The sequence below is a fragment of the Canis aureus genome, chromosome X (assembly GCF_053574225.1).
Source record: "Canis aureus isolate CA01 chromosome X, VMU_Caureus_v.1.0, whole genome shotgun sequence".
Classification (NCBI taxonomy): domain Eukaryota; kingdom Metazoa; phylum Chordata; class Mammalia; order Carnivora; family Canidae; genus Canis; species Canis aureus.
Genome location: NC_135649.1, coordinates 15916715 through 15943777, shown reverse-complemented (window position 1 = coordinate 15943777; position 27063 = coordinate 15916715). Strand labels below are relative to the sequence as shown.

The following is a 27063-nucleotide window of genomic DNA, read 5'->3' as shown; positions in this document are numbered from 1 at the left end:
TTTGTTTTGTTTTTACTAAGAACACTAGAGGCTCAGTTGTGAATGCAAAGAACACAATTAGAGAATGTGTACAAATGCTATGAAAGTTATTTAGAATGGTCTGGATTTTTCAATAATATTTTTAGTTTTCTGGGAATGGAACACCCACACCCACACCCTGCCCTATATAGTGTAAGACAATTTTCTACATGCTCTCAAACCTCTAACGAGACTCCATTAGATGAACACGGAAGGCTGTGTCCACACTTGGAGTTGTGGCGCCAACTGTCGTCTGGGCAGTGCCTCTCTGTTCCTTGGACATGGACATAAAAGTTCAGTCTTTTAACCATACTATTTCTCTACCTCTCCTTTATCCTGAAAGAAATCCTATCTATCAACCCAGCCCTACAGCCCCCAAGTGAGTAAACTTGGCCATACAAGCCTTCAGGCAACACTCCTTTTTCTGAGGTGCTCTCACAGCAAAATTATTACTTTAATACAGGCTGGCTCAGAACTGTTCCAGTCTCACTCCAACTGGAATGTATCTCTTGCCTCTTCTCTGTCCCTCAGGGTAGAGACTAGGGACTTGGGCACTATTATGATCTGGATCGTGTCTGCCTCAAAGTTGTATATAGAAATCCCAATTCCCAGTACTTCAGAATGTAACCATATTTGGAGATAAGGTCTTTAAAAGAAGTGATTAAATCAAAATGAGGCCATTGGGATGGATCTCTAATCCAGTATGACTGGCATCCTTATAAGAAAAGGAAGAGCCACTATGGCCATGCACCCAGAGAAACAACCATGTGAAGGGATCAGCAAGAGGATGGGCATCTAGAAGCCAAAGATGGAGGCCTCAGGGGAACCCAACAATACAGCACCTTGATCTTGGACTTCTGTCCTCTAGGACTATGAAAAAATAATTTTCTGTTGTTCAAGCTACATGATCTGTGGTATGTTGTTATGGAAGCCCTAACAAACAAATTCAGGTATCTAGTAGAGTATATTATGAATATTTCTAGGTTATCTCTTTGGAAGAAAGAGAGAATAACAAGCAAAAAGAAAGCTATTAAAATATAGCAATGCAACTGAGGTAAAAAAAAACAAATATCATAAATAGGAATAAATAAGCAGATGTTAGGCTAACAAAAACTGGTAAATCTACATATCTGGGGGTCATCACACAGAAAAACTAAGATTTATGGAGCATTTACTATGTGCCAGGCTAGTAGGTGGAGGAGCCAGCCTTTAAATGCAGGCAGTATGACTTGGGCAGACCTGCACTTACTGAGCATGCTTTCAAGTGTTTCTTTTTTTTTTTTTTTAATTTTTTTTTTTATTATTTATTTATGATAGGCACACAGTGAGAGAGAGAGAGGCAGAGACACAGGCAGAGGGAGAAGCAGGCTCCATGCACCGGGAGCCCGACGTGGGACTCGATCCTGGGTCTCCAGGATCGCGCCCTGGGCCAAAGGCAGGCGCTAAACCGCTGCGCCACCCAGGGATCCCGCTTTCAAGTGTTTCAACCTTGAATACCTCAAGTACATTTTGCCAAATGACTCTGTTTTTTTTTTTATTTTATTTTTAAAATTTTATTTATTTATTCATGAGAGACACACACACAGAGAGAGAGAGAGAGGCAGAGACACAGGCAGAGGGAGAAGCAGGCTCCATGCAGGGAGCCCGACATGGAACTCCATCCCGGGTCTCCAGGATTACGCCGTGGGCTGAAGGCGGCGCTAAACCGCTGAGCCACCTGGACTGCGCTGGTCCTGGTTTTTTTTTTTTTTTTAAACAATTCTATTGAGGCATAATTTAGACACTATAAAATGTACCCATTTTAGGTGAATAGCACCTTTTTAAACTCCTGCATTTTTGAGAGAGATGGAATATTTTGTTTCACTTATATGTTATTTCAGAGAAAGCTTTTTTGATATTTAAGAATCCTCTAGTTCTTCCCTATAATTTACTTTTTCTAGACACAGTAATTGCAATTAGTGACATGTAAATGCACTAGCACATTATCCAACCCCCACCAATTTGAGTCTTGCTCAACCCTTGCAGCTACTAATTCTCGAGTGGGTTAAAAAATCCAACACGGTAGGGACACCTGGGTGGCTCAGTGGTTGAGCGCCTGCCTTCAGCTCAGGATCCTGAACCCAGGATCCAGGATCAAGTCCTGGTGGAGCTTGCTTCTCCCTCTGCCTATGTTTCTGCCATTCTCTCTCTGTGTCTCTCATGAATAAATAAATCTTTAAAAATAATTTCAACATGGTATGAAATTTAATCCCCAGAAACTGGATTTCTAGACTAGGTTCTTTAGTACAGATAAGGAGATGCATCTTGAGAAGACTGTTGTTATATTTGGCTGAACAAAACCCACTAAAGATTTGGAAGAGTCCACTGCAGCCAATTAAGCTAAACTATGCTCTTTCTCCTTGGGGGCCTAGTGTGCCATGGCTGCAAACAGTAGCCTCCTTGGTAGTGTATGCAGCCTGTTGATTGCATGGATTGCCCTAAGAGACCTTAGAGACAGCCCTTTACGGTGGACTTTGAGGTCTGACATCATGCTATCTCCAATCTAGACTGCAGACAGGTATGCGAGGTGCCTTTGGGAAGCTCCAGGGCACAGTAGCCAGGGTCCACACTGGCCAAGTCATCATGCCCATCCATACCAAGCTGCAGAACAAGGAGCATGTGATTGAGGCCCTACGCAGGGCCAAGTTCAAGTTCCCTGGCCACCAGAAGATCCACATCTCCAAGAAGCGGGGCTTTACTAAGTTTAATGTGGATGAATTTGAAGACATGGTGGCAGAAAAGCGGCTCATCCCAGATGGCTGGGGAATCAAATACATCCCTAATCGAGCCCCTTGGACAAATGGAAGGCTCTGCACTCATGAGAACCTCACACAACCCTAACCCTATTCATGCCCACCAATAAATCCTACTTCCTGTCAAAAAAAAAAAAAAAGATTTGGAAGAGTCCAGTGGAGTTGTCATTCTGATGTGTTACTGTTGCTGCTTGACACTAAACAAAATGTTTAGGCATGGGAAGACTACTACTTTCTGCAGTGGGACTGAGTCTTATTTTGGTTCACTTTTGAGCTGGATGATACAGTTTCCTGAGTTATAAGGGAACTAAGTGATAAAGTTGTTCAAATCTTTTCCAATACTTAAATGCCCTCCACAACATGCTGCTTCTGCCTGAACACTTGATGAAGGTCTCACCACCTGTCTTGACAGCTCCAGAGAAGCCTCGATCATGAGCTCCCCCTTTCCTTATGTTGAGCACAAATTTGCTGCTCTGTCACTCCCACTCATCTGTCCTTTTGTTGTTCCAAGACTATCTGGAAAACCATCAGCTCCATCCCCAGTTCTTAGCTCCTCTCATGTTTGAGGGCAGTTCACAAGTTCACAGCCTCAGTAGCAGTCCCTTGATAACAAGCTTTTGAATCCCTAGATTACAGTAGGAATTCACTGTGCATATTTATCAAAATGCCTCTACTAACGTGTCACATAGAACCAAGCACAATCCTCTAAATGTGGTCCAGTCAGTGCAAAGCACAGAGGACCTTCATCTTCCATTCCTCAACTTTATTGAAATATATTTGACAAGTAACAATTGGGTATGTGTTAAGGTCCATGGTGTGATGATTTGATAAAATGTTGTGAAATGATGACCATGATCAAGCTAATTAACACCTCCATCACCTCCCATAGTTAGCATTCTCTCTGTGTGTGTGTGTGTGTGTGTATGTGTGTGTGTTGAGAACTTTTAGGATCTACTATCCTAGCACATTTCAAGTATATAATATGTTATTATTAACTAGTCACCATGCTAGGTCTCCAGAACTTATTCATCTAATAACTGAAAGTTTGTGCCCTTTGACCAACATCTCCCCATTTCCCCCACTCCAAGCCCCCTGACAGCCACCATGGTTCCATGAATTCAACTTTTTGAAAAAAAAAAAAGATTTATTTGTTTATTTGACAAAGAGACCATGAGCAGGAGGGGCAGAAGGAGAGAGAATCTCAAGCAGACTCCCCACTGAGCAAGGAGCCCGACATGGGACTTGATCTCAGGACCCTGACATCATGACCTGAGCTGAAATCAAGATTTGGACACTTAACTAACTGTGCCACCCAGGTACCCCTTGACTTAAAAAAAATATATTTATTTATTTGGAGAGAGTGTGCACTTGAGTGGGAGGAGGGGCAGAAGGAGAGAGAATCTCCAGCAGACTTCCCACTGAGCATGGAGCCTGACATGGGGGCTCAATCCCATGACCCTGAGATCATGACCTGAGCCAAAATCAAGAGTCTGAGCCACCTAGACTCCCCTGTGAATTCAACTTTTTAGATTACATATACAAGCAAGATCATACTGTTTATCCTTCCGTGTCTGGGTCATTTCACTTAGCATGATGTCCTCCAGATTCAGGATCCTTCATCTTCCACTTGGTATTAGGTTGAACCATATGCAATTGCCAGTTTGGAGGTCAAAAATGGTCAGATATTGGCAACTTCAACTGGTCAATCTACTACGTTTCTACTAACACAACCTAAGATCAAATTATCTATTTTCAGAGCAACATCATACCATAGACAAATATAAAAAACTTAGAATTCTTTCTATGTTCTGTGCTCACTGTGGATCCACATTATCCTTGTCTTGAAATTGTGCAGTTGCTTTTGTGGCTCAAGGCCCTCATTTTACATTTCTTTCAGATAATAGTTGAATAAGCCTTTGGAGATCTTGATTCTATCATCCAGAACCTAGACGCCCCTCTTTTGTGTCATTGCCAATCAGATCATCGTGCCATCAAAATCCTCATGTAGGGGCACCTGGATGGCTCAGTGGTTGAGCCTTCACCTTACACTCAGGTCGTGATCCCAGGGTCCTGGGATCAAGTCCCACATTGGGCTCCCCACAGGGAGCCTGCTTCTCTCTCTGCCTGTGTCTCTGCCTCTCTCTGTTTGTCTCTCATGAATAAATAAATAAAATATTTTTTAAAAATCCTCATGCAGATTGGTGGTGATGGGGATGGATTGTACTGGGCCCAGGGAAGAGGCTTACCCCTCTCCCTTCTGTTTCAGGGAACTAAGTGACTTTGTACTTTCTCCATCAGAGTGTAAATCTGACTTGAGAGTTATCCCTCTCCCCTCCTTCTCCGTGGCCACTTACTCTCAGGCACCACACACACCTCTCAGTACAGTCAACTGGGTAACCAGCGTACTCTTGAGTGATCTTCACCAAGAGGATGGGTGCCTTCCACTGGGCTCTTTTGTTTGCTATCTGGCTACTGCCTCCAGACCTGGTCATGCCCCCTTGGAAGGGCTTCTTGGTTCCCTCTGAAGGAATTCCTGTATCTGACCCCAGGGAAGCCCCCTTAGACCTCCAGCAGAACCCTTCTGTGTGGAAATGCGGCCCCGCTTGCTCAGTCCCTGCTTCAGGCAGAACTCTCCCCAACACTTGAGGAATGCAGTGTCCAGGGAACACAATGCGGGGACTTAGAGCTGTTATATAACCAGCCTCACCAGGCAGCTTTCTTTCTTCTGATTGACAGGCCCTTATGCAGCCCCAAACTTCTCCACTCTCCTGGCTGATGCCAAGAATTCGATCATTGGCAGTCTGTTCCTATGAGTTAACATTCTTCCCCACTAAACTGCAGTGTGTTTAGGGAAAGATAAGCTACAGGCTTTGTGTGGTGGATCAGTGCAGTGTTCTGACCACGACAGTGGAAGAGAGGGGGAAGGAACAAAAGGAGGTCAGGAAGCCGAAAGAAGCCAGTGTTTGCCTCGGGTTGGGTCTATGAGACTGGTAAAATTGTTCACCCTTTCTCTAGATGAGAAAAGTGAGCCTGTAGGTCATGTGCCTGAAGTCACACAGCTAGCAAGGAATAGAACTGGGTTCTAAACACAGGGAGTCTGGCCCCAGGGACCCAACCTTCCAGGCCCTGGCTGTCTTGCTGCTCACTCCCTCCACGAGAGGCTCCCGTTGGTGTTGAGAACAGTTGGCAGCACTCAGACAGTGAGTGGACACCGGAGGAGAGCCCCCTGCAGCAGCTCTGTGGGGCCCTTCCACATGGAGAGGGCCATTGTCCCCACCGGGGGCACTCTGATGGGCCCAGGGCAAAGTTAATGAGCGGATGGCAGATTTGGACTTGCCTCATCAATGTTTCTGCAAGGATCGTTGCTATTTGAGTAATGTAGTACAGCTTCATAAACCAGAGGGGTTCCAGCTCTACAGGAAACTTGATATAATAACATAGTGTTTGTTGTCAGCTGAATAGCAGCAGAGACTGGCTGATTTGTTTGGGTGAGCAAATAAGCCCACAGGCGAGCTTAAGTATATTACAGAATCTCAGAACAAGATGGGGCTTTTGAGAGTCATCTGGTCTAGCAACCTATAAAACAATTGCCTCTAAATTACGCACCGCCATGTGCGCACACCTCTGTCACCAGTAGTCCAGCTTAAACACCTCCAAAAATGGGGAACTCACTACCTCCCAGAGTTGCCTTTTCTGTCTGTTAAGAGTGACAGCATACAATCCAGTCCTGGTGAATAACAGGGGGTTCTCTATCAGAAGCTCATCACTTAGTGGCTGGGAGGGAGAAGTCTTAATAGCTCAAACAGGACCTCTGTCTCTGAGAAGTCACTCATATTCAAGAGGAAATGGGACTTCACACTTTTCTTAGGAAGTTATCATGAGAAGCCTGGTTAGGTAAATGGGAACCCCCATGGCAAGTCCTAGGATTTTTCTGATTGAGCAGCCACAGGGAACTTCCAGGCTGAGCTTCTGGGACATCACCACTCTGCTCCAGTGCCCTTTGTCTGAGCCCTGGGCTCCCCAGAGACAGTGAACTTGACAAAGAAGAGCAGAGAAAGATACTCTTGAGGCTCAGCCTTCAGTCAGAGGGCTCTTGGGGAAATATCTGGGAACTTGAGCCAGGCAGGCCAGCGATCCAGCAGGCAGAAGGGAAATCACTCTGTACCAGCTAACGCAGTCCAAGGCCCCAAAGAGACAGGTGACAAGGCAGAGGGAATTGTTACAGACTCAGCAGAGAAAGACTCCAAACACCAGCCTCCTTAGTGGAGGGTCATCCTGCTCAGAGGCCTTGGCACTCCGAAGGTAATGCTAGCCAGTGCCTTTAGTGATAGTAGGAGGTACCAGTGGTATTGGGCACTCACTCTGTTCCAAGCCTGGTACCCCACACTTCATGTGTATAATCTCCTCTAACCCCCACAATATTGCCAGAAGGTAGATGTTCTGTTTCCTCACTCTTCAGTCTCAAAGAGGTTAGAGAAGAAGCCCTAGGCCACACAGTTGATAAACAACAGAGAGGGAATTCTAACCAGAACCGGAACTCAGGCTCCTCCAACCACAGAATCCATGTGCTACCACTTTGTCATGCGACCTGTCCCACTGAGGCAGGACAGTCTCTCTCTGCTTCTACAGCCACTTTGGATCAATTCTTTACATTCTCCCCAGAGTTACCATCTTGCTCAAATTTCTAGCTCTCCTCCAAACCTTCAGTGGCTCCGTTGTTGCTTCTAGCACAAAGCTCAAGATCTTAAGGATAAGATTTAAGGTCTCCTCAATCTGGCCACAATCTACTCTTCAGATCCATTTTCTGTTGCCAACTTCATCTCTCCTGGGCCCCACCCCACCTTCTTCTCCCTTATGCCCCAACCGTGCGGGCTGAGTCACAGACCTCTGAAAGGCCACAGTTCATCCCGGCTTTGTCATGTAGTTCCCTCTGCTGAGAAATCCCTTTAGAAATCTCCCTCAGTCCTCCCACTTAGAATTATCACTTCCTCCTCAAGGTCTCCTATAGCCCTTGGTGGTTGATAACCTTGTAATGTTCTCACACTGTCTTGTGTTACTATCACTCCTGTAAGAGTCTCTTTCCTATTCAAAGGAGAACATTCAGGGGAACCACGCCTTCTATGCCTTCTATTCAGTTCCGTGGTTGAATGGAGTTGCCAGTGTAGATGTTTGGCCCAAACCCCCGCCTCTTCTGTGGGATCTCTCCAGGTCTAGGCCATATCAGTAAATGCAATCCAGGAAGGAGAGGAAGAGGAGCCCAAAAGGAGGCTTCTAGGACTCAGACAGGCTTGCTTGTTCACTTCCAGGTGTTCCCATTAGCCAATTCACTTCCTTGGGGGCTGTCCCCATTCAAAAAGCCTCAACCTTGCCCAAACCAGACTTTCAAAATATTTTAAGAGCCTTAACAGCATCTCTTTGAGGATACGCTATGCACAATTCAGCTGAACCTCAGACGTTTCATGTTGATCAAAAGGAGCTACAGGGAGAAGAATGACATTTGACAGGGAAGACATACCTATGGTTTTAGATATCAGACTAGTGGTTACCTTTGCAGGGGTCGTCATTAACCAGGTGGAGGCACTGAAGGAAGTTCTTTGGACACTGAAAATGTTATTTCTCTTGGTTTGGGGTGTGGTTGCATGGATGTATATATGCGTAAAAGGTTACTGAGCTGTATACTTAAAGTTGGTGCCCTTCACGCTACATATGCTATACATCCATTAAAAAAAAAAAAAAAAACAGTGACACCTGAGTGGCTCGGCCGGTTAAGCACCTACCTTCAGTTCAGATCATGATCTCGGGGTCCTGGGATCTAGCCCTGCGTCCAGCTTCACACTCAGCAGGGAGTCCGCCTAAGGATTATCTCCCTCCTCCTCTGCCCCTTGTCCTGCTCTTTCTCTCTTAAATAAATAAATCTTTAAAAAGAATTAAAAACACCCTTCCCTCCAATTTCCCACAAACCAAACTTGCAAAAATACTTTAACTTGTCCATGTGTCTTTTTGAGGGCAGCCTTTATCCCTCAGCCTCAAAGACAACAAAAACCCTCCAAGATAAAAGTTTAAAAAAAGGATTGTTCTTTAGGGCCCACACACACCTTAAGAAATGTTCAGCTAAGGACCACCTAGGTGGCTCAGTGGTTGAGCGTTTGCCTTCGGCTCATGTTGTGATCCCTGGGTCCTGGGATGGAGTCATGCATTGAGCTCCCCACAGGGAGCCGGCTTCTCCCTCTGCCTGTGTCTCTGCTACTCTCTGTGTGTCTCTCATGAAAAAATAAGTAAAATAACAAAAAAAGGAAGAAATGTTCAGCTAAGAGGATATGAAGATCTTCCAGAAGGCTAGGACTTCAGAAAACATGGAGTCCCACAGAGGATCTAAAAGGGAGTGGGTCATAACTCTAAAAAATTTTAAAGATTTTCTTTGAAGGGAATCTCTACCTCCAACATGGGGCTCTAACTTGACAACCCTGAGATCAAGAGGCACATGCCCTACGGCCTGAGCCAGCTAGGAGCCCCAAACTTAAATTTGATAAGAGCAGGTGGCTCGCAGAAACACTAGTCCCCATCTCTCCTCACTTCGTACTCATTATGAAGCCCAGATGAGATGTCACCTCTTCTGTGATGCGTTCCCACACTTCAAGAGAGAAGCAATCCCAACTAGTTGGGAGCACAGCATGAACTAGAGCCTCGCTACTTAAAGTGTAGACCACAGACAGGCAGCATGGGTGTTACACGGGAGCCTGTCTGAACTGGAGAATCACTGGCCCCACCCCAAAGCTACAGAACCAGAATCTGCATTTTAACTTGATTCCAAGGCGACCCGTGCACAGTAAAGATCAAGAAGCTGAAAAGAGCTCTCAGCCAAATTTAAAAGTGCTTCCATATCACCTGAGGCCTTACAATTGCAGTCCTTACAATTGTAAATTCGTGGTTCCAACCCCAGAGATTCTGATTCAGTAGTTCTAGGGCTGGGCTTCTGGATTGTAACAAGGGTGGCCTTGAAGGTTTCCAGGAAAGTTGGATCAAATTTTCTGACAGAGGCAGCACCACAGACTTGACTGAGCTGAGCTCCTCGCCACTTCCCAGAAGCCTACACACAGGTACCAGTCACAATTCTAGACCTAGTTATCAAAAGAGAGGTTTGTGGAAAATAGGAGCCTTGGGGCCTTCCCAACCATGACTCAGAGCTGCCCTTTGCTCATGGCTGGGTGCCCCAGAGAAGCCCATGTACCCTGTCATCTGCTCTCTTTTTGGCACACTGTCTCCATCTCCAACAGGAGAGCACTCACCTCACCCAGGATCTCGGTATTCTATCAACAAAGACTGTTCCCTTCCAGGCCAAATGCCACGTGCCCAATGCAAGCAAATGGGAGCTAAAAGGAGTCAAAGAACCCTGTCACCTGTCACTGTGGGCCAACCCTCCCAGGGTATTGCAGCCACAAGTCTCTGAAGATCTCTGCCCAGCCTTGGGCCCTGGAGCCACACAGCAAGGAGGAAGCTCAGCAGGAAATCCCAGTACCAGGGTTAGGAACCACTCACCTGACAGTGAAAAGTGGCCACATTCAGATGTCCCCTCTGTCCTCCACATCAAAGAAAGGATTTCACTAAGCATTCAGCTAGAGTGGCCAGTTATCAGACTGACAAAAAATGCAAAAAATACTAATACCCAGAGCCGGTGAGAGGTAGAGAGGGGGACACATACAACTGGGGTGAGCAGAAATCAAGACTAACTTTTGAAAGGCATGTTCACAATACATAACCTGAAAGGAAGGGGCAGAAGTGGGGATACTAAGGGTATCTTGTAGAACATCAGCTGAAATAGCCCAAAACTTGCTTGAGAGAATAATATCCTACTACCTTTTTTTTTTTTTTTTTGCCTATTGTATTGGTAAATGTTGTAAAGAATGAGTACACAATTGCTGGTATGAGCGTGAGGAGATGGGGCACTTTTATTTACTGATGATAGGTTTGAAATTGGTCTGTCCTTCCTGGAGGGCATTTTGGAAAAACTTTTCAAGAGTCTTAAACATGTGATGCTTGCTCATCTTGGCAATTCCATTCTAAGAATTTACCTGAAGGAAATAATTGCAAATTTGTGAATAGATGTCTACACGAGGACGTTTATCACAATTTTGCTTGTAATAGTGAAAAATGGGAAACAACCTGCATAGGCAACAGCAGACTGGTTAACAAAATGATGAGCCAGAGTGCCTGGCTGACTCAAATGGTGGAGTGTGTGGCTCTTGATCTCGGGGTCTTGAGTTTGAGCCCCACATTGGGTGTAGAGCTTACTTAAAATTTAAAAATATTCAATGAAAAAAATTTAATGATTTTTTTTCAAGATTTTTTTTTTATTCATTTGAGAGAGCATGAGCAGTGGGAGGGGCAGAGGGAGAGGGAGAAAGACTCCCCCGTGAGCAGAGAGCCCGATGCGGAGCTCAATTCCAGGACCCTGAGATCATGACCTGAGCCGAATCAGATGCTTAACCTACTGAGACACCCAGGTGATCCCCTGCAAAAAAAAAATTTAAATAAAGAAATAATGAGCCATCTGTACAGTGGGATCCCCTGTAGCCATGGAAAAAATTATTTCAGTCAATTTTTATGGATATACAAAGAAATCCACTATATGTGGTTAAGTGAAAATTGGTATATATAGCAGGATTATGGTTTTCAAGGTATCCATGTTAGCATGCATTTGTTACCATAAGAAAAATCCGGCGTGATAGATGTGAGTAGTGTCTGGTCCTTGCATGGGAAGATTACAGAGGCTTCTCAAAATCACTTTGCTTTATCACATTTTCACATTTTGCTATAGGAATATGAATTATTACTAAAATTTAAAAATAGTTATTCTTTCAAAGAGTAAAAGCAGATCAGCTAGGATGAAGACCTAAAGGAAGGGCTGCTCTGTGATTAATCTAACATGCCGGTCTCCAAAGCACAGAGAACCTCTAGAGTGAAATGTAAAGCGATTACAGCTTGTTCTGGAAATAGGACTTATATTAAATGGCTAAGGAACAGAGGTGAAGTCTCAATGATTAAAAAAAAGAAGAAGAAAACAAAGCAGAAGTGGAACCCTTGTGTTTTCTCTTTTAAAAAAAAAGTTACTTTGGTGATCTAGCCTATCTACTTGATTTTTCAGAGCAGGAAGCTGCTCGCAAAGTACAGATAATAGTCTGTCACTTTCTGTAGACACTCGGATTTATTTTTTTGTTTGGTTTGGTTTTTAAAAGATTTTATTTATTTATTTATTTATTTATTTATTTATTTATGAGAGAGAGAGAGAGAGAGAACAAGGGGGAGGGGTAGAGGGAGAAACAGAATCCCTGCTGAGATGGGAGCCCAACTTCGGGGTTGATCCCAGGGACCTTGGGATCATGACCTGAGCCCAAGGCAGCTGCTTAACCAAGTGAGCCACCCGGGCCCACCTAGACACTCGGATTTAGATACCATTCATACTTAGATGGCACACCTATCCCACTGACTCACCCACCATCAGATGGATTCCTTGCTGGGCAGCCCCAGGGCTTGCAGTGCAGGGCAGAAGAAAACATCTTGGAGAGTCAGCTGGGCTGCTAAGAAGCTTCATGAGATTTAATCTCTGAGGTGTACATGAAAAGCAACCAACCACCCAGGAGTGGAGTGAACCATTTTCTCCCAATTAACTACGAGGACCCAGCCCAATGCAGCCAGACCAGAGCACTAGGGCAATGCAGAGGGGGTGGCCAAAAAGAGTTTTTCACCAGTCGTCCCCAGAATGACTCCTCCTACCCCAAATCCTACCAAGAATTGTGTGTGCCTTTTTTTAGAGAGGGAAAGGGGAGGGGCAGAAGAGAGAGAGAGAGAGACAGAGAGAGAGAGAGAATCTTAAGTAGGCTCTACACCCAACACAGAGCCCTGTGGGGCTGGATCTCACAACCCTGAGATCATGACCAGAGCTGAAACCGAAAGTTAGATGCTCAACTGACTGCACCACCCAGGAGCCCCAAGAACAGTCCTTTACAAACTGCTGGCCATGACCCATGTGTGGGTCCTGAGAGTACAACCAATATGTTAAAAATATAATAGAAACAAATGGTATGAGCTGTTTCAGGAATAGAATGATATATGATAGAAAATAGTGCCTCCCAGATGGTAAGAGAGCAAGTATGTTGTGTGTGTTCATGGTGTATATGTACACATATGTGTAAGTGATTTGATGTATTACTGACTCTGAGATGTTAAAAAAGTTTGAAAGTTGATGGACAAGAGGTTTTGTGTCTAGATGCAGGGTGCCATCACTTGAATTCCCCTAATGAACAGTTCCTGCCTGTCCTCTGCTTTAGACTTGTCAACGTCTTTACTCAAATGATTTTTGACTGAGACTGACTTTTAAAAAATACAGTCCCAATGCCACAGATTTCTGACATGACCAAAAACCTTCATAAAATACCTATCAAATGTTCCCTGTAATCAGGAAGGAATGCTTGCAGGGCACCTGGGTGGTTCAGTTGGTTAAGCATCTGCCTTCAGCTCGGGTCATGATCCCAGGGTCCTGGGAAGGAGCCCCACATCAGGCTCTCTGCTCAGTGAAGAGTCTGCTTCCCCTGCGGCTACTTGTGTGCTCTCGGTCTCTCTCTGTCAAATAAATTAATTAAATATTTTTTTTTAAAAAAAGGAAGGAGTACTTGAATTTGAGGCACTTTTTCCTCCCTTCCACTCATATGTGAGGAATAGACTCATTTCATAAAATAAAAAACATTCATATTTACTATTTTATACTTTTCTATTCGCTCTTTGAAAACCTGCTTTAATATTGATCGGTTCTATGGGATCCCTGGGTGGCGCAGCGGTTTGGCGCCTGCCTTTGGCCCAGGGCGCGATCCTGGAGACCCGGGATCAAATCCCACGTCGGGCTCCCGGTGCATGGAGCCTGCTTCTCCCTCTGCCTGTGTCTCTGCCTCTCTCTCTCTCTCTCTCTGTGACTATCATAAATAAATAATAAAAAAAAATTTAAAAAAATATTGATTGGTTCTAGATAGTGTGCTTGCCTTACAGAAAAGAGATATGGTTATAAAGTGGCTAATTTAAGAAAAAAACTAAAAAAGTATAAGAAAAATTAATCTCGACAAAATATTTCCTGGACTCAGTATCTGAGCAATTGCCCTACAGTCTATAATTATGAATAAAATACCCTTTGAAAAGACCTCATCAGAATCGGAGAGAAGTGAGAACAATAGGGTAGGTATTACAAAAGATTGGTTCTTAAAAAATAAAAGATTGGTTCTTCTCGGATAATTGGTTTTAATAAAATGGTAAAAGTGTAGAAACACCAGGCAACTATAATTAGGATAATAATCTATTGTTCTACAGGAATATGTACCCTGTCGTCTCTTGTGTTGGAAAGCAACAAAGAAAATGAAGTAGAGGATGGGTGAATACATTTGAAGGATAGCTGTACATTGAACCATAGAGGTCATTAATTAATCTTTCCTTTATGGCGGAACCAGCCAAATAATGAGAGCGACTGCTGTGTTGTACCCAGGCCCTACTTTTAGAGAGAAGCCTGGGGAAGACTATGGGACTGCTTTTAGATAGGACTGTCTGTATATGTTTTCTATGTATTTGCTTAGGTACAATAGTATGCTGACACAAAGTATCTCCTCTCCACTGTTGAATTCCACTCTTTATCATTCCTGAGTGTGCCAAATTGTCATTGGTCTCTTTAGTTGGGAGAAATTCCAGGTATGGTGGATCCATGATGATCCGCAAAAATCTTAATTTGATTGTGACCTTGACAAAGATGTGTTTTCAAGATGGCAGTCCTAAGGAGTTACAAGATGGCTGAATGAAAAGATCTGCCTTTCATCTTCATTTTTCAGATAAAAAAATATGAGAGGGGAGAAATCAAACCATCAACCCCGCTCTGAGCTGGGAAGGAGAAGAAAACTTCTGTCCAGAAGTTCCCAATCTCTGGCTTCTCTGGGTCAGAGGACAACCAGACCTTTCCCTGGTGCCTATGGAAGAGCATGCACTTGTCCGTCCCACAGAGACTGCCATGTCATACTGGGATTAAGTCCTGACAAGGGAGCTACTCCAATTGAGCTACAGGGAGAGGTCCTCGCCTACTGGGCTGCAATTTCCTTCTCTTCACCTTGAAGTGGTGGATCCTCAAACAGCTAGGTCCTAGTAATCCTGATTTATGTAATTTGGCAGTATTATCCAGTCATTAATAGCACAGGCTCTAGAGCAGGACTATATAAGTTCAAGTCCTCTACCATCTATACCTGTGGGCCCTTAGCATACCCCTTAACAACTCTGAGCCTCTATTTATTCATCTGTAAACTGGGAGTGAACACAGCACCTACCTCAGAGGCTTGTGGTGAGGATTAAATAATTAAATGCAAGTAAAGGTCTTAGGCTAAATCATAACAAACACTTAAAAAATAGCTATTTTTATAAATATCATGAACTAGTGGGAATATCCATATACTTCTTCAGTCTAACAAGAATTTAGGGAATGCATTAAGGAAGAACTAGGTGATCATCGCTAGAAAAGCTTAGAGCTTAATTTTTTTAAGGTTTTATTTATTTATTCATGAGAGACACACAGAGAGAGGCAGAGAAATAAGCAGAGGGAAAAGCAGACTCACTGTGGGGAGACCGATGGGGGACTAGATCCCAGGTGCCTGGGACCACGCCCTGAGCCAAAAGTGGATGCTCAACCATGGAGCCATCCAGGTTCCCTGAAAAGCTTAGACTTTTAAAGGAAACCCTAATAACCAGGGAAGCCCGGGGGCTCAGCGATTTAGCGCCACCTTCGGCCCAGGGCCTGATCCTGGAAACCCGGGATCTAGTCCCAGGTCAGGCTCCCTGCATGGAGCCTGCTTCTCCCTCTGCCCGAATCTCTGACTTTCTCTCTCTGTGTCTCTAATGAATGGATAAATAAAATCTTTAAAAAAAAGGAAACCCTAATAACCTAGGATTGTCTTCTTCAGACAATTGTTGCTTTTCCACAACAACAGAATCTTGTCTGCCCTCTTCCCTTAGGTGACCCCTGCTACCCACCGTTCACACAACACATACTTCCCCAAGCATGCACACATGTGCACACAAGCACACGCACACATGCTCACTCACCTGGTGGGACACTCTATTTTTTTTTAAGATTTTATTATTTATTCATGATAGTCACACACACAGAGAGAGAGAGAGAGAGAGAGAGAGGCAGAGACATAGGCAGAGGGAGAAGCAGGCTCCATGCAGGGAGCCTGACGTGGGATTCGATCCTGGGTCTCCAGGATCGCGCCCTGGGCCAAAGGCAGGTGCTAAACTGCTGCACCACCCAGGGATCCCAAGACACTCTAATTTCAACTCAGCTTGCTCTGAGGGCCCTGAGCTGAGGGGAAGTGTGTGTGTGTGTGTGTGTGTGTGTGTGTCTTTGTTTGCCAAAGTCAAGTAGATGGATTTTTGCTTAAAGGGAGTCCTTTAAGCTTCTCCATCCCTGATCGTTTTTGATTCTTCTCCATACCTTTCCTGCCAAATGGCATTTCATCTTGTGCTGTGAATACTCCCAGAGTGAGCTCACTATGCCCGGAGGCTGCCACGCTTATCTTTAGCAAGCTCTTTCTACTACAATTTCTTTCTTATTTTGGTCTGAAATCTCCTTCCTCCCAGCTTCATCTAGATCCTACTCAGCCTCCTTAGGGGCCTGACAGCATAGAGTAAAATAAAGCCATTTATATAATGAACAGTGGTAAGAAAGATTCTATTCCTTCCATTTGGAAGGATGGAGTATCTCCCCATCTGCACTCACAGTCCCTTGAGATGACTAGTGCCTTGGGCTGGCGGGGGTTCCTCTTGGACCAGAATCCCACCATTTCTAAGGCAGCTCCCTCGGCTGTCTCCCACCCCCAGGCAATTTCCTCCCTCTCTTTTCCTTGACTGTTCCAGGCTCATAACATCTAGCACATCCTCTGCCTCACCTGACCTGACACTGGTTTAACCGGGGTTCCTTCAGCCGTATAGATTGCTCTCATTCACTTTGGGGTATACATGCTGGCAGTTGAGAGCCTGGAAGCCCAGACTTTGTGAGGAACAACAGTATCAACCCTCTTTCCCCGACCCCTACGTGCCGTTTGGACAGAATCATTTAAGTTTAGAGGCACCTGGGTGGCTCAGTCGGTTGAGCGGCCAACTCTCGGCTTTGGCTCAGGTCTTGATCTCAGGGGTTGTAAGATCGAGCCTCACACTGGGCTCCTATGCTCAGTGGGGAGTCTACTTGAGTTTCTCTCTCTCCCTCTATCCTCATCCCCCACTCTGTCCCTCTCTTTCTCAAATAAATAGTAAATATTTTTTTTAAAAAGAACATTTAAGTTTCGTGAACCATCAGAAGTCAGGACATTGTTTTCTCTCAACATAGATAAAACAAATGATGTGTGGGGATAAAGTGAATCAGTCAAAGATGCTGTCAGAGATACTCTCAAAGTACTCCAGGTGCCCTCTGAACTGCAAATCCCAGGGGATGGGGTGCTGAGACCAGCACATTGAGAAGAATGCCATGTTCCCCAGGCTGACTGGCAAATCTCCTGAGCTATAGCCTCATAAAATGCTCTTGATTTGATTTAAGTTCATCAGTGATCCTTTACCCACCACTGCAGGCAAATCCTAAAGTCAGGAGACTGCTGAGAAGGAGGGGAGTGCAGATGTGTGCACATGTGTGTGTTTTGGGGGGTGGAGGATGTCACCTGTACCATGCATACATTTTATGTTAGGAATTTCTTTTAAAACTTAACCTCTTTTGACCTCTATTGATTGTATATGATTTACTTATTTCACATTCTGCACATATTTTTTTTTAAATTTTTATTTATTTATGATAGTCACAGAGAGAGAGAGAGAGAGAGAGAGAGAGGCAGAGACACAGGCAGAGGGAGAAGCAGGCTCCATGCACCGAGAGCCCGATGTGGGATTCGATCCCAGGACTCCAGGATCACGCCCTGGGCCAAAGGCAGGCGCCAAACCGCTGCGCCACCCAGGGATCCCTCTGCACATATTTTTAAGGTCATTTTAGGCACTTAGAAATAAAAACATTATCTTAGGTTTTCCTATTGTTTTTTTTAAAAGATTTTATTTATTTATTCACGAGAGACACAGAGAAAGAGAGAGGCAAAGACACAGGCAGAGGGAGAAGCAGGCTCCATGCAGGGAGCCTGACATTGGGACTCGATCCTGGGTCTCTAGGATCAGGCCCTGGGCTGAAGGCGGCGCTAAACCACTGAGCCACCCAGGCTGCCCCATCTACTATTATTTAATTAACATAGCAGTTGAACAGAACGTTGGGCATTGCATGTTATCAGTTCCTATCTTCCCTAGAAATATTTTTTAAGGATTTTATTTATTTCTTTTAGAGAGAGAGTGAGAGAGAGCACAAGTGGTGGAGAGGGAGAAGTGGGCAGCCCATCAAGCAGGGAGCTTCGTTCCAGGACCCTAGGATCACAACCTGAGCTGAAGGCAGCCACTTAACTGTCTGAGCCACCCAGGCACCCCCGGAAGACTTGATAACTGAGTACCAAATGCCCTTTTCCATCATCTCCCTCTGCTGTGCAAAGGGAACAAGCTTTCATGTAGCTCTGACTTTTAATACAGCTTTTTAGTTAAAAAACATAATGTTCCTAAATAATGGCTTAGCAGTATTTGCTCTCTAAATTAAGGAAAGAGATGGAGAAGGGGACTTAGATTTACTGCCTTCAATTATGTGCTAGATGTTTTTACTTATATTGATGGTAAGATTTTGATGGAGAGTTTTGTTTATCTAGTAAAATAAAAGATTGTATTTATTTCCAAATGCTAAAAAGATGAAATACGTTATTAAGCCCGGACGTGACTAAAATCAATTTATACTACAATTTCCAGAGTCTGTTTAGATGGATACTAGTATTTTTAAAAGATGTATTTATTTACTTTGAGAGAGGTGGGGGGGACATCCCAAGCTTACTCCCTGCTGAGCATAGAGCCCAATGTGGGGCTCCATCTCACAACCCTGAGATCATGGCCTGAGCTGAAACCAAGAGTCACACACTTAGCTGACTGAACCACCCAGGCACCCCCGGACATTAGTATTTTTAAAATGTTTCATTTTGGTTTTGTTCTTTAAGATTGTATTCATTTTTTTAAAGTAAACTCTATACCCAACGTGGGGCTTGAACTTACAACCCTGAGATTAAGAGTCACACACCTCACTGACTGAGCCAGCCAGGCACTCCTCATTTTTAAAATTTTGAAATAATTTTAGATGTACAGAAGAATTGCAGAGTAGAGTTTCCTTATATTGTTTGCTCTGCTTTCCCTGATGTGAACATCTACCATAACCATGGTAAATTAAGTGAAAACTAAGACTATTAACATTGGTACAGTACTGGTAACTAAACTGAAAGCTTTACTTGGATTTCATCCAGGCCCCAACCCAGAATTCTACATTGCATTTTGTCATCAAATCTCCTTAGCCTCCTCGGATCCGTGAGCATTTCTAAGTCTCTCACTGTCTTTTGTGACTTTGACATAGATGAACACTGGTGTTACGGAGTCTTCTGTGGGGAGCAAAAGGAATTCTGTAGTCAATGAAATTTAAAAAATACTAGATTAAACAAAGACTTCTTAGAGACTAGAAGAATATGCTAATGTGGGTTTTGAATATTCAAGAGGGGCCTGCAATGGGCAGCATTGCCCAAATATTTAGCCTCAGAGGCCACAGTTCACAGAGGATCTCTCTGGACTAGGTTTCTGGAGGATACATAGGGAAATTTTGATTTATATGTTTTGAATTAGTCATCGTCCACCTGCTCTTCCTGGCTCTTGTCCTATACATCTTCTTATTCTTTAGCCAACCACTGGAGTGAAATTTCCAGACTGCCAAACTGCTCCAAAAACTTTCTTCAACTTCCTCTTAGCTATGGGCTTGAATCTGTACTTTTCAGCATGCGTTCCAAGACCACTGGAACCCGATTGAGCCCATCTTGCCAGCCGCAGCTACCTCTCCGACAGTCAGCTCCAGGATGTCCCAAACCCACCTCTTGCCTTGTAACACTCCCACTCTGCCTTTCACATCTTCCTCCTTGATCTATCAAAATCCAATTCTTCCTTCTGGTCCATCCAAATGCCACCTCTTTTCTGAAGTATCCTTCCTTCTTCCATGCTCCCTCTCTCCCCTCCCCTGCTATTGTTTGCTATTACAAACCTGGCTCCTCAGGGGATCGGGTACCACACTGGGCTCCCTGCATGGAGCCTGCTTCTCCCTCTGCCTGTGTCTCTGCCTCTCTCTGTGTGTCTCTCATGAATAAATAAATAAAATCTTAAAAAAAAAAAAAACCTGGCTCCTCATCTTCCACCTTGCACAAAATCAGGGCTTGTTCAATGCTCCACAAGTGAATGAACCAAAGTCTATAGCACTTCACACTTTGTCAATCTCTTGTTTGCATCTCACGATAATCCCATGAGGAAGGAGTTAGAATCACGCCCAGGTTTCAGTTAAAGAAACTGAGGCATAGATTCGTTAAGTGACTTGCCCGGGTGTCACATGGCTAATCAGGTGTAGAGTGATGCTTTCTGATCCCAGTCAGTAACTGTGTTCTTTTCCACCTCACCACATGGTCTTCTTGAGTAAGCAAGCAAGTGGGCATCCAACCTTAAGCATCCACTATGGGCTAAGAACTGAAAGATGTGGGACCCAGAAATGAACATGAATGAAGGAGCATTTCTGCAGGGACAGGGAGGAGGGGCATATTTTATGGACAAAAACACCCTGTCCTGAGAAAGGCAGTGAGAAGATAAAAGGATCAAGAAAGGCTTAGGGGCAGCGCCGAGTTGGTGGTGACCAGAGGGAGAGAGCTACTCGTTGTCCCAGATCAGGGAAGCTGGGAAGAGCTGTGTCAAGCTGGAAATCTGTTCGGAGACAGTGATGAAGCCAACACTCTTTGATTGCCTAAAATTGGCTGTGCAGAAATGGATGGCACTGGAGACGTTTGCTGCTGGGGAGAGAATATACTTTAAATTTAATGAGGACAACTCTAGAAGCCCTGCTGATTCCTGATTGATAAGTACTAAGGCGCCTCACTTAACTTGCAGGCACAGCTGTCTGCATTGAGCATTGGTGGGTAGTGGGCAGCAACAGCAGCTCGGCCCACAGGAAAACTGTCTCTGCCTTTTTGCCTGCTTGTGATTTCGCCTCCTGGACACCTAGTGGGAGAGAAGGCAAGCCCACAGCCCTGCAACCCCTCAAAAGGTTATTTTGTCCACGGCAAATGTTGCCTATTGAATTCTCCAGCCTGATTAGAAAGGATTATTCTGAAGGTCTGTGAAGTATCTAGTAACCAATCTTCCTGAGTTATTTTTGAATAGCTATTGAATGGATAATTTCCATACCCATTATCAAAATGATATGCTGGAGGTGAAATTTAGCTGTATTGTATTTGATCAGTAATTGCAGAAATGTTTCCCTCAGATTTAATGCCTTATTGGCAGCAGGTCTCCCTACAGGCGCAAAAGACTTTGGGATACTTTTTGGTTGACACAAATGCTTTATTATTGTAATATTTTTGTGGCAGTGGGGGGGGGCAAGATTTATTTGGCCTTCTGAAGATGAACTGAAAGGTTTTTTTTTTCACCTCCTGAGAGCAGCATTTGGCAACACAGCGTTTTCCACCAGCAACAGCTGCCAATAGAAATATAATGCAAGCCACATACATAATTTGAATTTTTCAGTAGCCCCATTTTTAAAAAGTGAAAAGAAGCCACAGAAATGAACTATAATAATATATTTTTAACTAAATATATCCCAAATATCCTCATTTTAACATAAGACAAATATTTAATGATTAACGAGATCATTTATGTCTTTTTTTTTTCATACTACCTCTTCAAAATCAGGTGTATATTTTGCCCTTACAACACATCTCAATTCAAACTAGCCACGTTTCGAGTGCTTGATAGCTACATGTGGTGAGTGGCTACATGCCAGGCATTGCAGCTTACAGTTAGTCCCTGATTTGAACTGGTCTTTATGGTTTGCTCTGCCCCTAGGCCAGGAAAACGCTCCAATCGGTCTCATCGTTTGCATGGAGCCCCGTCCCCATTTAGTCCTATAGTCCCACACAGACCCTGCCAAGGTTGTCAAATCAAAATCATCTGCTGACAGGGCAAGTAATGTTACATGATAATGATTTCTGCAAAGAAAGGAAAAGGCAGCCTCCCACATCACGTTCAGCAGGAAAAGGGAGTAGAGACTCAGCCAGCTGCAGGGTGATCCAAGTGCACAAAAATCCATCGAGATATCTTACCCCTCATCACCTTTCAGCATTCAGATCCTTCCCCCTTGGCTAGGCTGGGCTTTCTAGTGGGGATTTTGGAAGTAAATCCCAGTAGAACCAAAACAAAGATGCCTCATTGGGTTGCGTTTATATTGCCATAATAGAATTCTGAAATGAATATTGTTGCAAATTGGCAAGCAAAATTGATCCCTCTGGATTGATGGTCTTTCCAATTACAGAATGAGAATGCCATTTAATTCTCTTTGTTGTGATGGGTTTGGACCCATAGCTGCATATCCTAGGCATACTGAAGGAATGTCATTATATGGAACATTTATGGCCACGGTGTAAGCTACCATACTTTTGGGAACTATAAAGCTAATTTTGATGTGTGTGGACTGACTTGGCATTGATATCTCCTCTCTGGTACTGTGGCCTGATCCTATCATTCTCTAATTGTTTTCACATGTATGAGATCTGTCTGGCAATATGGTTCAATAACTGGAAGACAAAGTAATTCATCTTCTACTGTTTTCCTCTACCCTCTCCAATGGAGCCTAGCACAGTGCTGAGTGTTGGATGCCACTCACCCTTGTCCACTCAATCTGATTACTAGGCGTCTAACAATCTACCTCTGGAAAAGCTATGGTCATTCTTCTGAAATATTGGCAAGCTTCCACTACTTCTTACTCCCCTTCCCTGAATGGCTTCATTTAGGTATTTGATGTGCTAAGATAAAAGCAACTAGTGATGAGTTTACATACTATAGTACAAATGTGAGCAGTTAAAAAACTCAGTCACCAGGTTGCTTTGTCTATGGCATTGAAAATTGTTGGCTGATATTTTCCTCTGAATCAATCAAAAGAGCTGGGTTTTTGGCATTGTGTATCACATTTCCAGTCTCATCAATTCATTAGGCATTTTGTTGAATGTGTACTATATGCTAAGTTTGGACAATGGCTTAAAAGAGCTTAGCCTGTATACTCAGCAGTGTCTACTGGGGACATTTTAAAATATTGTATTATATTCTTCCTTATAAGAATAAATGGAGGGGTGCCTGGGTGGTGCAGTCAGTTAAGCATCTGACTCTTGGTTTCTGCTCAGGTTGTGATGTCAGTGTCCTAAGATCAAGCCCCACATCGGGCTCTGTGTTCAGCATGAGGTCTACTTGAGTAACTCTCTCCCTCTCCCTCTAGCTCTCCTGCTCATGTGCTCACTTGCTCTCCCTCTCAAATAAATAAATCTTTAAAAAAAAGAATAAATGGGAATTCAGGAAAATAAATGAGTTAATACTAATGACAGGGTACATCATCTCGAATTTAATTGAGACAAACATGGAAAACACTGGATATGCTGTAACATAGCAACTATTTCACTTCAACTGGATTTTCATTGGGCTTAAGGCATTTCTGTCTTCAAGTGTGAGCAAAAGGATTATAATTATGGAACAGAAATAAAATTATAAAAATGTAGGGATGCCTGGGTAGCTCAATGGTTGAGCATCTGCCTTCGGCCCAGGGCATGACCCCGGAATGCCAGGATCAAGTCCCACATCAGACTCCCTGCATGAAGCCTGCTTCTCCCTCTGCTTGTTTCTCTGCCTCTCTGTGTGTGTGTCTCTCATGAATAAATAAATAAAATCTTTTAAAAATTATGAAAATGTAGTTTGAACATGACTAAAAAGTAAGATATAATTCAGGATTTCTATATATTTTTTTTAATTCTCTGGTAATCAGCTCCTTCCCACGTCCCCAGTAACATGTGAGTTTACTGTTTGACTTCGATGCGTTGGGTTTTTGCATGTATTTTCATGACTGCTTTCTACAGGAAAGCAGAGAGCTACTTACATAACGTTTGGAGTTATCAGCTTTAAGATGACAGCTAACCCCTCAACTAGCTGTTGCTATTTCCTAAATGTCTAGTTGGTTGGTATTCTGGGCAACATCTTATTCAGCCAAGTTCCTTGGTTGACAAAAATATATAAAGTTAATTCATTGCTAAGGTTAATCACTAGAAAACAGTCGTGTTTTTAAAAATCATACTTTTCCGGGGATCCCTGGGTGGCTCAGTGGTTTAGCGCCTGCCTTTGGCCCAGGGCACGGTCCTGGAGTCCTGGGATTGAGTCCCGCATCAGGCTCCTGGCATGGAGCCTGCTTCTCTCTCTGCTTCTCTCTCTCTCTCTCTCTCTCACTCTCTCTGTCTCTCTCTGTTTCTCTCTCTCTCTCTCTCTCTCTCTCTCTCTATGTCTATCATGAATAAATAAATAAAATCTTTTAAAAATCATACTTTTCTGGGGCACCTGGGTGGTGCAGTCAGTTGAGTGTCTGCCTTGAGCTCAGGTCGGGATCCCAGGGTCCTGGGATTGAGACCCACATTGGGCTCTCTGCTCAGCAGGGAGCCTCCTTCTCCCTCTCCCTCTGCCTGCTGCTCCCCCTGCTTGTGCTCTCTTTGTCTCTCTGTTAAATAAATAAAATCTTAAAAAAAGAAACTTTAAAAAATCATATTTTTCTAAATTTCTCCTATATATATTTTTATTTTATACCACTCAGGATCCAAATGGACAGAGGATGAAGTAAAGTAGTAAAGGAAATTAAAATAAAAGAATATACAAGGAGCACCTGGGTGGCTCAGTGGGTTGAGCATCTGCCTTCAGCTAGGTCATGATCCCGGGGTTCTGGGATTGAGCCCCATGTCAGGCTCCCTGTTCAGCAGGAAGTCTGCTTCTCCCTCTCCCTTTTCTTCCCTGCCCCTCCACCCCACTCATGCTCTCTCTCTCTCTCATAAATAAACAAAATATTTTTTTAAAAAAACAAGCAAATGAAAGCTACTTTGTAATCCTGCAACGGTGGCCTTTTCCATAATCATTAAGTCCTGCAATTCCTAATTTCTGAACATATATTTTATGTGCTGATTGTGACTAAAAGTAGTATAATATGTTGAGAGGCACATGAAACATATTAGCCCATAATAATGTCCTTTTAAAAACAGAAGCTATCCAATTTGCCAGGCTAAAAGACTGTGTTGCCAGGCACTTCCACCTCTTTGGAAATTAGTCCCAGCAGGTGAACTATTACGTTCCTACCTGGGGCTGGGAAAGGCTTTTTAGTAGATGCTGGGAGCCACTGGTCTCCTAATCTTAGAATTTATGTAAAATAACATACCCGCGAACTTTACAAGCCAAATGAATTCATTTAAGACGTAATTTAAACTTGGCTTTGTTGAAAGAAACTAATGAGAATGACTGTTTTTATTTTAAATAATACCTCTTATGTGCCACAGACTGCTCTCCTCTCAAGGCCAACGTTTAGGTCAAGAATCGGCTGATATTTAAAAAGTTATTCAAGTCCTATTGAGGACTTTCAAAAGTTAGGTTTGAGTTCCCCTTTTCTATTGTGAAGCTCACCACATACCACGGACAGCACCATGCAGTCATCATCAATGCTGTTATCACAGATGAGTGAAGGTCAACCAGGTCACGGCCCATTGGGCTGGCTTCCTGCATGTTTCTGGAGGGCAGTAGTACCTAGAGCTGTGCTTCTCAAAGTTCTAAAGTGCAGGTGGCTCACCCGGTGATCTGGCTAAAATGCACATTCTGCTTCTGAAGGTCTGGGAAGGGTCTGAGACTGAAATGTCTTCCAAGCTCCCAGGTGATGCCAGTGTGGCTGGTCAACAGTCCCGCACCAGGGTCCTAGAATAGAGTCCCCTCTGATGTGTTCAGAAACACATGCTGCTTCCTGGATGGGATGCAGGATTCACTTAGGAGACAGATGTCCTTGCCCCTCTACCTAGACATTTCTTTGGAGAGTGTTCCTCTTTGTGGAGGAGAGAAAGGAAAAGGGACTTCACTTCCTGAGGATACAGTTCCATGCCAGGAACTTCGAGGGGCTTTCATTTGATGCTGACAAGTACCATCCGTGCAGGGTGGGTTGTATTTGCCTGTGAAGAAAAAAGGGCTGAGAAAGAGGTACTTGCCTAAGGTCAAAGCTTCTCTACTCTGTACCTTCCTGTCCCCATTCTTGGTCTTATGGCCATGTCCAGATGTGCCATCTGAATTACCTGGCTTTCCCTGTGATTTCTGTGATTCTCAAAACATAATTCAAACTGAAGCTCATTTACCCCACTGTACTGCAGTGGAGCCCTGGGATGACGTGGCTTGCTGTTTCATAGCTCCAGGTATACTGCCCATCACTCGGCGTTGCAATTATACTCAGTAACGGCTCTGTGTCGCATCTGGAGGCAGGAAGACAGCCATTAGTGTTATCCTCTGAGCCCACGTGTCAGTCTATACTCACTCATTTCTGGCCAGACCTCCAGGCTGCCAAAACAAAGCCAATCCCTCAGTTGTATGATCAAGATGAAGTCGAGAAATCAGTTTACATTCACCACCGAACTGTCCTGCCACTAAAGCTAAGTCAGGAGGGCCTGGGCAGGCTTAGCAGGAAATACTTCCAATAGGCATTCAAAGAAAATGTGTGTCACTTGGTCATGGATCTAATATGACCCAAGCTCTATCAGTAAATAAGTTTATTTAGGGATGCCTGGGTGGCTCAGTCGTTGAGCATCTGCCTTTGGCTCAGGGCGTGATCCCGAGGCCCCGGGATCAAATCCCATATCAGGCTCCTTGCATGGAGCCTGCTTCTCTCTCTGCCTATGTCTCTGCCTCTTTCTGTCTTTCATAAATAAATAAATAAAATCTTTTAAAAAATAATAAAATAATAAAATAAAAATCAATAAATAAGTTTATTTTTAAAAAGGAAAGGTGGCTCAGTGGTTGAGCATCTGCCTTTGGCTCAGGTCATGATCCGAGGGTCCTGGGATCGAGTCCCACATTGGGCTCCCCGCAGGGAGCCTGTTTCTCCTTCTGCCTGTGTCTCTGCCTCTCTCTCTGCTCTCATGAATAAATAAATGAAATCTTTGAAAAAAAAAAAAAAAGAAAAAGGGAGCAAGGGACAGAAGGCAGAATGTATACC

At 43.9% G+C, this 27063-nt stretch overlaps 1 non-coding gene across 1 annotated transcript; it reads left to right on the top strand.

The window, feature by feature from the left end:
- Nucleotides 1-2382: 2382 nt before the first annotated feature.
- LOC144309311 (small nucleolar RNA SNORA70) lies at nucleotides 2383-2517 on the top strand. Its single transcript, XR_013375356.1, has one exon. It is a non-coding gene; the product is annotated as a small nucleolar RNA SNORA70 (small nucleolar RNA).
- Nucleotides 2518-27063: the final 24546 nt, after the last annotated feature.